This window comes from Petromyzon marinus, chromosome 51, assembly GCF_048934315.1.
Source record: "Petromyzon marinus isolate PM22_M1 ecotype Great Lakes invasive population chromosome 51, UKy_Petmar_22M1.pri1.0, whole genome shotgun sequence".
Lineage (NCBI taxonomy): Eukaryota > Metazoa > Chordata > Hyperoartia > Petromyzontiformes > Petromyzontidae > Petromyzon > Petromyzon marinus.
This window is the reverse complement of record NC_133717.1, coordinates 1,168,417-1,184,488: the sequence shown is the minus strand read 5'-3', so window position 1 is coordinate 1,184,488 and position 16,072 is coordinate 1,168,417.

The following is a 16,072-nucleotide window of genomic DNA, read 5'->3' as shown; positions in this document are numbered from 1 at the left end:
GTCACGAAAGCTTTAAATCTAGAGATGCTGAAGTAAATCGGAGTGTCTGAGTTGGCGGAGCACGGAGAGAATTACTGTGTGTACGGAACGATGGAATAAAAGTGACGGCGGAAAAAGAGACGGTTGTCGTCCGAGTGAATTCACGGCACTACATTTGGTGTCAGAAAAAGTACGGAACACGCCACGATGTCAAAGAAAGCGGCAAAGAAAATAAATGTGCCAGTGGACTCGGGCGGCGACAGCGACAACAACCATTTGCAGCCCGGCCAGATGCCCGGCAGTACTCCGGACGGTGACAGCGGTTCGGGTGGTGCTGAAGGCCCGGGATCGCCGGAGGATTGGCCCAGTGGGAGGCCAGAATGGAGAAGTTGTCGGAGGAATTCCAGAACTTCTTGACGGAGAACCGCATTCAACTGCCCGTACCGGGTCCACCGCCGGAGGTTGCCGCTCAGCCGGAGCGGTTGGTTCTGACGACGAAGACGACCAGTCGGAGGGACCGCCACGACGGCTACACGTACAACGATTTGAGGCCAAAGTGGGAGATTGGACGGCATTCATACGAAGATTCCGTGCGGCTTACGAGTCCCTGAAGTGGACGGAGAGTGCCGCGTTACGAGCACTGCCGACGGCATTGGATGATGACTCCTTGGCGACTTTTAACGGACTCCCTACCGCTGTCAGAAAAACATTGGACGGTGCTATTGCGACAATGAGGAAGGTCTACGAGCCGCGGTCGGTCGCCAAACGTCGATTTCAACAGAGGAAACGGGAGGCCACGGAGTCCCCCCTGGCATTTCGCAGCGCCTTGCTGGCCCTCGCCCAGGTTGCGTACCCGGCGATGGACGAGGAGGGCTGGGACTCCCTGCTGCAAGAGAAGATGTTACAGCTGGTGAAGGAACTGAAAGTCGTCTTGTCGCTCCCGGACAAGGATGATGACGACGACGTGTCATCGTTGCTGATCGCCAGGAACATACAAGTCAACCTTGATATACGAGACGAACCAGCGGCGGCGGTAGCGCAGCCGTCGCTGACGACCCCTGCCGGGGCTGCGAGCACGGTGGCGGTGGTGGTGGACGAGGCGCCGCCGATGGCAGCGGCGGCCGGAGTGTCGACCGGAGACCGACGGCGTCGTCCCGGGGCATATGGAGACAGAGTGCATCGGACATGCTACGAGTGCGGGCAGAGGGGTCATCTCGCCCGCGACTGCTGGAGACGAAGAGGTGGTCCTCCGTGGGCGCCGAACAACTACGGCGGGCGGTTCCCCCAAGACCAAGGATCCCGGGTGAGTCGAGATGCATTCAATACACGGCCGCCCTATCCACATCACTCATCCGCGTCATCTCAACCGTATTCATCGGGTTCGGATAGTACGCATGGCCAGGATATGTGGGGCGCGTTGGTACATCGTGTGTTGGGGGCCACGCCGGGATCGTCGGATGTGATGGCATGTATTCAAGGTGTTATGGTACGGGTTATTGTGGATACCGGGGCGTCGGCAACTCTCATTTCGTTGCAAACTTTTCGGTCGCTGCCGACGTCGCCTGGATCGTTAGCGCCAGTGGAAGGGCCATGTGTAGCGGCAAACGGGAGTAGTTTGGGCATTATGGGCTGCGTGGTTGCGACAATTCAAATTGGGGAGGTTATTATCACAGGAAGTGTTTTGGTTTCAACGGCCTTGGCGGTACCGTGTTTGTTGGGCACGGATTTTTTGCAAAAGATGCCAATTAAGATTTCAGTGGAAAAAGGTTGTTTGGAATTACCGTCGGGGAAATGTATGAAATTTTTGGGGACGCCTTCGAAATTTGCGGTGGCGAACGCTGTGGTGCAGGCCGTGGTGAGCCGCACCGTGCGCGTCCCGCCTGCATCGCAAATATTGGTACCACTACGGTTAAAGAAGGAATTGCCTTGGAATGAGCTACAGGAGGGAGTGCTGTTGACACCCTCAAATGCTGTGTCATGAATGCCCACCGTGGTAGGAGCTTTGACCATAATACCAACTTATTGTGATCCCTTCATTCACATTGAAAACACGGGGCACGAAGAGGTTGTTATTCAAAGGGGCACTACGTTGGCGCACGCAACGGGTGCGCCGGGTCCAGAAACAAAAACATGTTTTGTTACGGGGCAGGATGAAATGTTGTCAAGGGAGGAGGACGATCCGGAATGGTTAAGGGATCTTTACAAACAAAACCCAGAGTTATCGCCTGTGCAACGGTCGAGTTTGCATGCGTTGCTAGTGGAATTTAAGGATATGTTCAGTTCAGGAAATACGACGTGGGTGGAACGACGTTGTTGCAGCATCGTATTGACACGGGGAACGCACCCCCGATCAGGTTAAATTCGCATCGTGTAGGTCCTCTTGAGAAAGAATGTATTCGGCGATCTGTTGATGAAATGCTAGAGCAGGATATTATCCCCCCATCGTCCAGCCCGTGGGGAGCCCCTATTGTCCTCGTTAAAAAACGTGACGGAACCATGCGATTTTGTGTTGACTATCGGAAATTGAATAAAGTTTCGGTGGCGGAAGCATACCCGCTTCCACGAATTGATGATTCGCTGGACGCCCTGTCCGGCGCCAGAATCTTTTCGACCCTCGATTTGTTGTCGGGCTTTTGGCAATTGCCCCTGGATAAAGAGTCAAGACCTAAAACGGCATTTCGGACACCACAAGGATTGTATCAATTTAACGTGCTCCCGATGGGACTCCACTCAGCGCCGGCGACCTTCCAGCGATTAATGGAACTCGTGTTGTCGGGCCTGCAGTGGGAGTCATGCTTGATATATTTAGATGATGTGATTGTATTCAGTAGGAATTTCGATGAACATTTGCAACGGCTGCGCGCCGTTTTTGGCAGAGTGCGGCGCGCTGGATTGAAATTTAAACCACAGAAGTGCCAATTGTTGAGAACATCGGTGAAGTATTTGGGGCACGTCGTTAGTGCGTCAGGAGTGGCCACTGATCTGGAAAAGACGAGTTGTGTGCGTACATGGCCAGTGCCGAAAACAGCAGGGGAAGTGCGTAGCTTTGTGGGCTTTGCGTCGTATTATCGGCGGTTCGTTAAGGATTTTGCCACGATTGCTCGACCATTGCATACGCTGACCGGGAAAGGGGTAAAGTTTCAATGGGGGATTGCTGAACAAAAATCGTTTGAAGCGTTGCGGGCCGCACTGGCGGACGCACCGCCGTTGGGATACCCGGATTTTACGAAGCAATTTATACTTGACACGGATGCCTGTGATACGGGCATAGGCGCGGTTTTGTCACAAATGGTTGATGGCGTCGAGAGAGTGGTGGCATATGGCAGCCGGGTGTTATCGCCGGCGGAGCAAAAATACTGTGTGACGCGTAGGGAATTATTGGCGATTGCCCATTTTGTGCGCCAGTACCGACCGTATCTATACGGCAGGGAATTTTTGATCCGCACTGATCATGCGGCGCTACAGTACTCGCTGTGCGTGGATCAGCCGTTGGGGCAAATGGCTCGCTGGATTGAGACCCTCCAGGAGTACTCTTTCACGATCCAGCATAGGAAAGGGACGCACCATGTAAACGCGGATGCTTTGTCGAGGTTGCCGCAACCGGCTGAGACATGTCGGTGCAAAGAGGGCTCGCTGCGTTGCGGCCCGCCGCTGCAGGAGGTTCCGCAAACGGTCGCTGCAGTGGGTTCGGGGGTGCCAGGGATAATCCCTGGAGCAGAAATTGGACTGTTGGGGTTGTCATTGAAGCAGTGGAAGCAACTGCAGGTGGAAGATTCCTCGCTGACCAGGATGAGGCTGCGTGCCTCTCGTTCAAGGGGATCGGAGGATCGCCCATTTTTTATGTTAACGGAGGGGTTGCTTGTTCGCTGTGATGTGGAAGCACAAAAATGTTGTATTGTTGTCCCGAAGGTGTTGCGGGGGAAACTGATTAACGAGGTACATGAGAAATTGCTGCATCTGGGGGAGAAGAAGACCGCGTTGACGGTGGGGAGTGAATTTTACTGGCCGGGAATGTTTAACGATGTGAAACAGCATGTAAAAGCGTGCCAGGAATGTGCACGGAGGAAAGCGCCGGCACGGCCATATCGTGTCCCTTTGCAAGCGATTCAAGTTTCGAGAGTGAACCAAATTGTGGCACTGGATATTTTGGCTCCGTTCCCCATCACCCCCCGAGGGCACAGATATTTGCTCGTCGGGGTGGAATACTTAACTTGTTGGCCGATGGCATGGCCGCTAGTAGACCAGTCAGCGACGTCGATCGCTGAGGCTTTCTTGAATGGATACGTATTAGATAAGGGGGCCTCGGAACATTTGCTTACTGACCAAGGCAGAAATTTTTCATCGAAATTGATTAAGGACGTGTGTGACTCGCTGGGGACCAAAAAGATCCGGACGTCCCCGTACCACCCGCAGACTGACGGGATGGTCGAGCGGCTGCATAGGACGCTGACATCCATGCTTTGTCACCAAGTAAACACCACTCAAGATGATTGGAATCTGCATGTTGCAGCGACGCTGGCCGCGTATAGATTGGCACCGCATGCCTCAATGGGGTACTCGCCATTTTTTCTGATGTATGGATGGGAACCGGAAGCGCTGGCTATTGTGAAATTGGGAATTCGAAAACGGGAGAAATCTACGACGGTGCCTGCTCCGATGCAGGTGGCTTTGGACCGTCTAAGGGAAGCCCAAGAGGCTGCATTTGCAAAATACGGCATGACGACAAGCCGCTAACGAAAAATTGTTCGGCAGGCAGCGGCCACGAGAGCCGTGGAGTGTTGGAGATAAAGCCTGGTTGCACTGCCCCATGGTGCCGGTGGGAACGTCCCCAAAGTTTCACCGCCCCTGGCAGGGGCCCGTTGATATTGTGGAGGTTTTACGGGATCAGAGTGTGCGAATAAAATTCGGTCGTCGGACATGGTTTGTTCACCCATCGCGCCTGAAGAAATTTGTGTTACCATATGATGCGTCATCCCCCATCCGAGAGCGGCCTGTATTGGATGTGTCCGACGAACCTGTGGGGAGGTCACAAGTGCGCGTGTCCCAGAGATCTGCCCCCCGTGTGCCTGCAGGATCGCCCTTTTTGGGCAGGGTTACCGACCGGACGCCGATTGAACAGCCACAGATCCGGACCAATGGCCGTCCCGACCGTGAACAACGGACAGCCCCGCCAGCTGAGTGTCGCTGGGATAGGGATGGGCGCAGGGTTCATTGGCAAGACGAGCGAGGCCCTCCCTTACCGCAGGGTATCTCGTGCAGGGGAGATGGACCGGCAACGGGAACCCGTTCCAGGAGGAATAAAATACATTGACTTTGGGTGTTGTGTGCGTGTCGTTGCGTGATTGTACAAAATGGTTGTATATTGCAAATGCGTTATGTATATATGTTGTCATCGTTCCGTCCGCTTCACTCCACTACTCCAATTCGAGTATATCGTAGCCGGGGACGGCTAGGTTCTTTCATCACGGGGGGGGGGGGGGGGTGATGTAGTGGAGTAAACAATATGCATAGGAATTGGCCATATACAGTACATACAGACGGACAATGAGAACGGGTCACATGAGGTCGAACAGGTGGTCGAGTCGCGGGTGGCGTAAACAACCCGAAGTAATTAAGGGAGTCGTGGCACGAGGGCTGTGATTGGTCGAGAGGCTGTTAGTGTTAAGTGGTGGCGTCTGGATGTCTGATGGAGGGGACAGGTGCGAGCTGGCGGAAAACGGCCAGCGAGCCACGTGGGAATTAATTAAGGCTAATGCGAAAGGGGATAAAACGCGCGGTGATTTGAACGGAGGGGAGTTGCTGCTGGGGAGTTGTTGTTGGAGAGTTGTTGCTGGGCAGTTGTTGGCGAGAGGTGAAGAGATACGAAGAAGACAGCTGGAAATGTTAGGGAAGAATAGATAGAGAGCCGGACCCCAAAGACAGTAAATAGCGATAGGGAGAGTCAGCGTTAGCGGAGATAGATGGAGTCACTGTGTGTGAATAGATAGATGGAGTCACTGTGTGTGAATAGACAGACAGGATACTGTGTGTGAATAGATAGAAGAAGAACGACTGTGTGTGGAAGGGAAGTCACTGCGTGTGAAGAGATAGCGGCGATACTGTGTGTGTGAGGAGATAGAAGACGAACCACTGTGTGTGGAAGGGAAGTCACTGCGTGTGAAGAGATAGCGGCGATACTGTGTGTGAGGAGATAGAAGACGAACCACTGTGTGTGGAAGGGAAGACACTGTGTGTGAAGAGATAGAGGAAGGAACACTGTGTGTGGAAGGGGATGCACGGACGATGCTGAAGTAAATCGGAGTGTCCGAGTTGGCGGAGCACGGAGAGAATTACTGTGTGTACGGAACGATGGAATAAAAGTGACGGCGGAAAAAGAGACGGTTGTCGTCCGAGTGAATTCACGGCACTACACAACAATAAACATTACAAACACACGATAGGCATGCAAAGTACAAGAAAGGTACACAAATCACCCAAACATCCCCATCCTACCAGACAAAGCCCACTAAGGTATTAACTTATTTTTCAAAAGCAACTTGCCCACAAATTATAGCTCAACAAAGTGCCTTATCATTTGGACATTTAAAGTGGCAACATCTTCTTAATACTCTAAACACGTGATGTTGATTCTGTGGAGGGAAAAACCGTAGGACCTGGAGAAATAATCCACGGGACCACGGGAAGAGACGCAAACTCAAGATATACAACAGGCATGCAGGAGAGCCACACCGAGGTGTAGAACTTTTTGAGGAGGGGGTCCTGCCTTGGGGTTTATTCTCCCACATTTCAATCAACTGTTTCAATAAACTCGACAATCCCCTGGTGTCTTCTTAAGCTCTGATACCCCTGCAGGAGAAGGAGAGGTAGGGAGGGAGGGGGAGAGTGCCTAAATGCCCTCATGAATGTTCTTCAGAATTAATGCCCACTGGAGGAGAGGGAGCGAAGGGGTTCAATGTTTAGTGGTAAGCTTCCTCCATGTCCCTTAGTTTTGCACTGACATATTGCCTTGGTTTTTTTGTTTGTTACTTTAAGATGTTTTCAGCCAATTCACGACACTATTTACTATACACGTGGGAGCAAACCGGAGCACTCGGAGAAAATCCCATGCTCAGTTTAACAATGTACGCTTTCGTGACCAATGTTATCCATAATAAAGGGGGATTTTAAAAATAATTCTGGCTAATCGCCTGATGAGGCTGGTTGTTGTAATCACCAGCGAAAACGTCACAGTACACGAATTGTAAATGTTGTGGGTTTACTCTCCAACACACTGGTGAGCTGAACTAGTAACTAATTGGTACGTTTTGTTTATGCTCCAAACCTTACTGATTGGCTGTGTCGGGTGGTGGGTTTAAAGGTACATTTTTATTTACACGATATAACCCCAAAAAACCCCTTTATGATGGATAAAACCCATGCTCGCTAGGGGCGCAACAATCTATTCCCGTACAGATGGAAACAGATGGTGAATAATCCACTTTCTGTACTGCCTTCTGGCAAACCAGAGTATGTCATCTTGACGCCCAAGGGATGCGAAATTCACATCTGTCTGGTGATCCACCAACCCTCAGTGCCTCCACAGCCCTGGACTACAGCTGCCACGTGCAGCATTGACACCACACGCCTTCCGAATAGTATGGTTGGATACGTACGGTGCGAAAGAAGTTCTACATACATACGTACACACACTGCCCGGCTAAAGAACTCCGAGATATTTACACATGCGTGCTGCCACTTCACTTCAGCTATATAAATTGCATATTTCTATAACAGGGCCAATCTCTCCATCATAGACTGGCTACCATTTGTTTTCACACAAAATGACAATTACGTTGCTTAACCTAGGAGGCAGAGTCTACCTTAAGTTGGGATTCATACTCATGGCATTCCAAGTGTGAATTTGACACACTGCCACAGTGCATTTTATTGAAATGACTGGCAGCATTAGCTCTTCTTTCATACAGACTGTGCCTTCTGTCACATTAGGGAATTCCCCCAAGGTGCTGCACAATGTATTAAAATTAACTTTCTTTTATGTACAAACTGTATTCGACTGTTTTTGGTAACACATCGCATTAGACAACGTTGTCCTATGCATTGCACGGTGTTTGAATTAAATTTTAAAAGTGGAAACTAGCATGAGACAACGGACAGTGTAACAAAAAAATCACGTAAACCCACAAACTGTAGAATTCCCCTTACCTGCGACACAAGGCACCCGTAAATCCTGGATCGACTCGTCAAGTCAATGTGCCTCACTTAGTGTGCCGCACGTGACCACATCAACCAAATCCGAGGTCTGATTCGTGCCAAGTTTGAAAGTTGCGCTTTTTGTGGAACTCTACTGAAAAAGAGAGAGAATCCATAATATATGTTTTCATTGAGGTTAGATCGATTCAATATAAATGTGTCGTTAAAACCACCACCACCCAACACAGCGAATTAGTAAGGTTTCTCACGTAAACAAAACATGGCAATTTGTTACTAGTGTAGTGCAGCAGCACCGACTGGTGTACAGGGGTAGCAATTTCGGGTGTACCCACCCAAGGGGGAAATCTGGGCCAAGGGTCATGGAAGGGATCCACCTTGTAGCTCCCAGAACCAGCTAGATGGTTCCACAAGGGAGGCATGGCCAGGGCGGGGCCAGGCCCCGCTGGAAGGATAAAAGGGGGCGAGAGGGGGAGCTCGAGGCTGTCCGTGGGAGTCAGAGTTGTCTCATCGTTGCTGCTGTTCTCGTCGTCGCCGTCGTCACTGCCATCTTTTTAATCGCTCGACGTTGCCACTGCTAGATAGTTAGCCAGCTATCCAGTCAGTTAGCGCCGTCGTTGCTAGGCAGTCAGTGTTGTGTTACGTGCTAGTGAGTCTACCAGTGTGAGTTATGAGTAACAAATTAGAAGGTGCCTCTACAGTATATTGTCTCCGGAGTCATACATTACATTTGGTGTCAGAAGTGAAAAGAATTACGTCTAAAAGTCTAAAGAAGAAAAACTCACCTGTACTGACTTCGGATGAGGGCGACGAGGATGAGGAGACCCCTTGGGCAGCCCCAGGATCCGTAATCCCGGTCGAGGACCGCGCGGGCACGAGAACGGTGGCTGCGGAGTTGGGGGAGAGGGTGGTGGATCCTCCACAGCATGGGTCGATGATGGATGGCGGGGGGTGGAAAGCCGCCTCAACTACCTCCTCACGACCGTCGCACATTTGGTCGCGCAGCTGTCCGTGGCTGTGCCGGGCAGAGGAGCGGCGATGCGAGAGCCATGCCAGCCGTCGGAGCCGCCGCCAGCTGCTGATGTTCCTGCCGCGTAGGCCACGCGGTCGCCGCCCACCATTTCGCCCATTGAGTGCACAGCGCAGCCGACGGCCGGCATTTTGTGCGGAGCGCAGGAAAGCGAAAAAGGCGCATCTACTCCGGTGGCGCACAAAGGAGTGAGCCGCCCCAGGCAACTGTCTTCCATCTGCGAGTTCATCGCAGCGGGAGGAGACTGGCCGCTTTTTGATGCGCTTCGAGGTGGCTTACCTGTCCGTCAGATGGACGGAGGAGGAAGTTCTGCGGGTTCTGCCTACGGCCATCGACGACAACACGTTGGTAGAGTTCTGGGCCATCCCTGAAAAGGACCGGGCTACGGGCGTACATCATATTTGATCCGCCATGCAAAGCCTGCAGGAGGTTCCTGCAGCAGAGGCAAGGGGAGGCCGAGACACCTCTCACCTTCCGCAGTGCGGCACTGTTGGCGTTGGGACAGATGACGTACCCGCATATGGACCAGGCGACACTCAACTCCTTGGCGGTAGAGAGGCTGCTGGCATTGGCACAGGAGTTGGGTGTCATGTTGTTGTAAGGACGTCAGCTCTTCAGCTGACGTCCTTACAAGTGTGTACAAACCCACAAAAGTTTTCAGCAATGGCCCAAGGTAGCGGCTTGGTCAGGGGATATCGAGGGGGCTGAAGGGCCCTCATGGCGAGAGCTGGCACTTGCAGCGGCGATGTGGAGCCGGGGGCCGCGCAGGCTGCACATGGGGTGGCGGCCTCCAGATTGGGGTCGGGGAGAAGAGACCCCACAGGTTGTGACGGCATCTAGAGACGCAGTACCAGCCGAGGGGTTTGCCCTAGGGGACAGCACTTTGGGCCTCACGCACGCCGAGTCGGGACGGCTGAAAGTGAAAGACGTGACATTGCTGGGCTCACGGCGCCACGCTGAGTTGGATTGCGAAAATCTCGCTCCAAAGCGAGTGTCCCAGATAGTGCTTCGAGAAGGACTTTTGATGAGGTGGGATGAGGGGCTGCAGCGCCATTGTATAGTGGTTCCCACTGCTCTGCGGGTGAGAGTGACGCGGGTGGTGCACAAGGATAAATTGTTGCACCTCGGAGTCTGGAAGACATTGTTGATGCTGCAGCGAGATTTTCATTGGTCGGGTATGTCAAACGATGTGTACCTACTGGTGAAGGGCTGTGCTGATTGTGCACTCTGGAACCACCATTGAGAAGGGCTCAGCCTCCATTACAATCCATCACAGTGTCCCGAATTTATGAATTGGTTGCGCTTGACATTCTGGGGCCGTTTCCGGCTACGCAAAAGGGGAATACATTTCTCCTGGTCGATGTGGAATATTTCTCCCGGTGGCCAATGGCTTGGCCACTACCAGACCAATCTGCTGCATTCATTGCCGACACTTTTTTACATGGCTACATGATGGACAAGGGAGCGCCTGAGCAGCTTCTCACGGATTTTCTTCTCACAATTTTTCGTCGACGCTGCTGCCTGAGGTGTGCGATGCTCTGAGCACCAAAAAGACACTTTCACCCAGTTGTCCTCTGAATCATTCAGATGTTCATTGGCAAACTTCAGACGGGCATGTATATGTGCATTCTTGAGCAGGGGGACCTTGCGGGCGCTGCAGGATTTCAGTCCTTCACGGCGTAGTGTGTTACCAATTGTTTTCTTGGTGACTATGGTCCCAGCTGCCTTGAGATCATTGACAAGATCCTCCCGTGTAATTCTGGGCTGATTCCTCACCGTTCTCATGATCATTGCAACTCCACGAGGTGAGATCTTGCATGGAGTCCCAGGCCGAGGGAGATTGACAGTTCTTTTGTGTTTCTTCCATTTGCGAATAATCGCACCAACTGTTGTCACCTTACTCTTAGTTTTTTCGGTAAAGTCACGTTGAAGGGAAACAACAAAATAATAAAATATATATATATAAAACAATAAAAAAAATTCTCACGACGTTTCGACCATAACTCAAACGGTCGTCTTCAGGTGTGTTGGTTTGCATAAATTTATTTTTAAACGGCGCATTTATTTATTTATAAAAACGTTAGCGCCACGCGCAACGATTTGGCAGTTTATTTAGGACTAGTCCATCTATATTCTGAAAAGAGGAGGGGGGAGAAGAAATTTGTTTTTTATAATGTATGCTGTCTGAAAGCCACTGTAAGCGTGAACAATCAATTAAGACCTGAAATGGTTTATCACATCTTTCCAATGATTGCTAAGATAGAATCCATCTTCTCGGTTGAAATTGTCTCTGTGCTTGTATATGTGGATAGCCTCATGAACGAATCTCTCATGGAAGCCAGATGGCTTACAAAGAACCTCTGTCTTGGAAAAGTCAATGGCATATGAGCCTACTGAATTAGAACAATGATCTGCCACGGCCGAGGTGTTGGTCCTACCGTGTTTAAGGTCTGCTTTGTGTTCACGAATGCGGTCCGAGACATGGCGTTTGGTTTCTCCAATGTAACTACTACCATAGAGGCAACTTAGTTTGTAGACACCAGGGTATTGTATGTTCGGAATCACATCTTTTACAGACGGAACCAGATCACGGATTTTATGTAATGTGTTGAAACGGACCTGGATCTTGTGTTTATTCAAGATTTTGGAGATCTTTTTTGTGATCCCCGCAATGTAGGGTAAAGTGATGGTTTTGAAAGGCTCCTCAAGAGGGTTCTTCTTCATGGTTTGAGTGATAGCTTTGCGGATTGTATAGTCGGAGTAACCATTAGCCTTAAGAGCTTGGTGTACATGCTTGAGTTCACTGCTTATGTGTTCCTGGTCGGATATGCATTGGGCTCTATGATACTGAGTCTTGATGAGAGAATTCTTCTGTGATGGATGGTGGTGGGAATCCGGTTTCAGATAAGCATCTGTATGGGTAGCTTTCCTGTAGACAGAGTGGCTCATTGAACCATCAGGTCTCTTTTTAATTAGGACATCCAAAAAAGGTATCTTGCCATCTATTTCGACTTCCATGGTAAATCTGATGGCTGGGTGTATGGAATTGATGTGGTCGAAGAATTGGTCTAGAGTAGGTCGGCCATGTGGCCAGATGACAAAAGTGTCATCCACATACCTCTTCCATAAGGTTGGGCACAGAGTGGCAGTCTGGATGGCGTCAGTCTCAAATTTCTCCATGAAAATGTTAGCTATAACTGGAGAAAGGGGGGAGCCCATTGGGGTGTCCTCAGTTTGTTTGTAGAAAGTTCCATTCCAAGTGAAGTATGTATTGGTTAAACAGTGTCTCACCAGGGGGGGTACCTCAGTGTTTAGTCTTTGATGAACCAATAAATAAATGCGCCGTTTAAAAATAAATTTATGCAAACCAACACACCTGAAGACGACCGTTTGAGTTATGGTCGAAACGTCGTGAGAATTTTTTATTGTTTTATATATATTTTATTATTTTGTTGTTTCCCTTCAACGTGACTTTACCAAAAAAACTAAGAGTATGAATTACTGCAGTCACGAAAGCTTTAAATCAAAATGTTGTCACCTTCTCACTAAGCTGCTTGGCAATGGTCTTGTAGCCCATTCCAGCCTTGTGTAGGTCTACAATCTTGTCCCTGACATCCTTGGAGAGCTCTTTGGTCTTGGCCATGGTGGAGAGTTTGGAATCTGATTGATTGATTGCTTCTCTGGACAGGTGTCTTTTATACAGGTAACAAGCTGAGATTAGGAGCACTCCCTTTAAGAGTGTGCTCATAAATCTCAGCTCGTTACCTGTCTAAAAAGACACCTGGGAGCCAGAAATCTTTCTCATTGAGAGAGGGTCAAATACTTATTTCCCTCATTAAAATGCAAATCAATTTATAACATTTTTGACATGCGTTTTTCTGGATTTTTTTGTTGTCATTCTGTCTCTCACTGTTCAAATAAACCTACCATTAAAATTATAGACTGACCATTTCTTTGTCAGTGGGCAAACGTACAAAATCAGCAGGGGATCAAATACTTTTTTCCCTCACTTTATCAGAGCAGGTTGGCTGATTTTCCACAAGTACGTGTGGTTAATGCAGACTCGATTCCTTGCAAAAGGTATATTTTCGTGTTTTATTGCCAGAAAAGTGGAAAACGTATTCATATTTATCATATGTGTGCATGTGTAGTGGAGTACGAAGGTGCGTGGTGGAAGCGACGTGATTGCATGATCACACAGACAGTACGGGTTATCTTGGGTCAGCCTGTAGCGAAGTCAAAAATAGTATGGGTCATGGTAGGACAGCCAGGTGCAAGGGCTGGGATGATGAGGTAACGGTTGGGCCAATTAAGCCAGAGGAACAGCAACGGCGGTGATTGGCTGGGGCTGTTGTCAAGGGCGAGGAGACGTCGAGATGTCTGGAGAAAGACAGGTGTTTGAGGACGCGAAGCGTGGGGAGGCAGGCGGGCCAATTAATTAGGGGTAATGAGAATGGGGATAAATTGGGGGAGACACACAGAGAGCGGGGAGTTGGAGTTGGGAGCTGGACGAGGCAAGACGTGGAGTTGGGAGAGCTTGGAGTCAACAGGGGGAATTGAAGTGTGGAGAGTTGAGAGACAGAGTTTGGAAGACAGAGTTGAGAGACAGAGTTTGGAAGGAGAGAGCATAGCGATAGCGAAGCTGAACAAAGACGAAGTAGTTAGCAGTGGAGTGAGCATAGCGAAGCTGAACAAAGACGAAGTAGTTAGCAGTGGAGTGAGCATAGCGAAGCTGAACAAAGACGAAGTAGTTAGCAGTGGAGTGAGCGTAGCGATAGCGCAGCTGAACAAAGACGAAGTAGTTAGCAGTGGAGAGAAAGCGTAGCGATAGCGGAGCTGGAGACAAGAATAGTCAGTGGGGAGAGAGCGTAGTGATAGCGGAGCTGAAGACGCTGTGTGCAAAGTCGCTGAGTGCGACGACGCTGTGTGCGAAGACGCTGTGTGCGGAGTTGCTGAGCGCGGAGTTGCTGAGCGCGGAGTCGTTGAGTGCGGAGTCGCTGAGTGCGAAGCAAGCGAGGTGATCGTGGGGAGTGGAGAGACAAAGGTGGCGAGCGAGTCGAGTGAAGCACGGCGAGCGAGCCGTGGCAACCTGGATATTGTGGAATGTGGAGGACATGAGAATTGTAAATAAAGCGGCGTTCGAAGAAAGACTGAAGTTGTCCGAGTAAAATAGAACACTATACATGTATGATTGGATGTGTTTACGTGTATTTGTGCCTATGTGGTTCTAACACGGCAATTCGCATCCAGTCACCCGAGTTCAGTTCTTGGCCATACCTAGCAGTAGCAGCGGCAGAACTTTCCCTGAGCCTCTCTAACCGTAGGGATCTCGTGCAGGGGGTGAATGGCTGCAATCCGTCACATCGAATGCACGGCCCCATGGCTGGACCACTGTGAAAATGGTGGCCATCACTAAATGGCAAAATTGAAGTGCTGAACACAGCCATCATACTTCGGAGGCCAATATCAACCAAGGACTGGTCTCACATAGATACTTGATGTGTGCATTTGGCTTCAGAAAGCCATCAATCCTTCATATTTTACATCATTTAGGACAATGAGAAGCACTTTATAGAAAGTCAATGACTACAAGGCAGATAGCCCGTGGCCACTTCCATGGAAATATGGAATTTCTACTCTTGCCAATGGAAATAAGAGCGGCTTCCCAAATTAATAGTTCGAACAGGTGGGCTTCTGTTGTGATGATCCACGAAAGACATTTGCAACCAGGACAAACTAGATTGTAGATATATCTATAGGCCGGAACTATCATATAAAAGATATCGCAAACACATGCTGGCTACATTTGCATAGAGGCGAGCTGGGCATTGATGTCACTGGCGGAAGCAAAGTTAATTTGCATACGCAGCACCGATTGTCATTCAGATTATACACGTTCAATAAATGCATTTCATCGGCCAAGCTGTAGTGAAGCAGCAGTGCAGCTGCACAGAATATTGAGCAGAACCACGAGGGTTTACTATAGTCAGGGGTAGGCAACCAAAATAACGAGCGAATGTTTTTTATTCGGTAAAAAAAACCCAACTCAATATTTTAAAAAGTCGTAATGCAGTGGTGGTGAATACGAGGCGGTGATGGTCCTTTAATAAATAAAGTCACCAAGCAGGTTGCCGACCCCGAGGCTCGGTGTGCCTGTCAATTTCTGCAGATGCTCCCACATCTCACCTTATTACATAAGGCAAAATGCATTCTTAATCTCACGTACATTCCATTACATTTAAAGCACGTTAAAGCATTGCACTGTGCATGTAAATTCAACCTATGCTAATTACGGTATATATTTTTTTTCGATGTGAGAAAATAAATCAGGTAACCCGGAGGAAACTCGCGTAGAACACAGACCCTACAAGTGCCACACAAGAAGGCAAGGAATCAAACCCAGGTCCTGCTGTCAGGCACAAATGTTAACACCGTGCCAAGTTGTCACCCAAACGGGGGGCGGGTATCAAGCACGCATCTTCAGGGGGCATGACTGCACTCCTGCATGACACGACTCACTGTTCTGGTTGAGCAAGTTACCGTTGAACATATTCGCTGCCACTTCCAGGTGAAAAAAACAAATGTGCATCGCTGTAGACAAAAGGGTGCATGCCCTCTGCCAGTCTTGCCTGAACCTGCCGAAACCTGTGGCTTCCTTCCCCGTCACCTGCCGCTCCTCGCGGAGTTGTGGAGGAGGGGGTGGGGGTTATTAAGGAGCCACCGTCTCGTATTCCCCACGTGGCTTTGCGGCTCTTGGAATATTGAGGGTTTTTTTGTTACCAAATACGAAGCAAATTGGCTCGATTTGTTATTTTGATTGTCTACCACTGCCTTAGGCCCTCGTGTGTTGTAGGC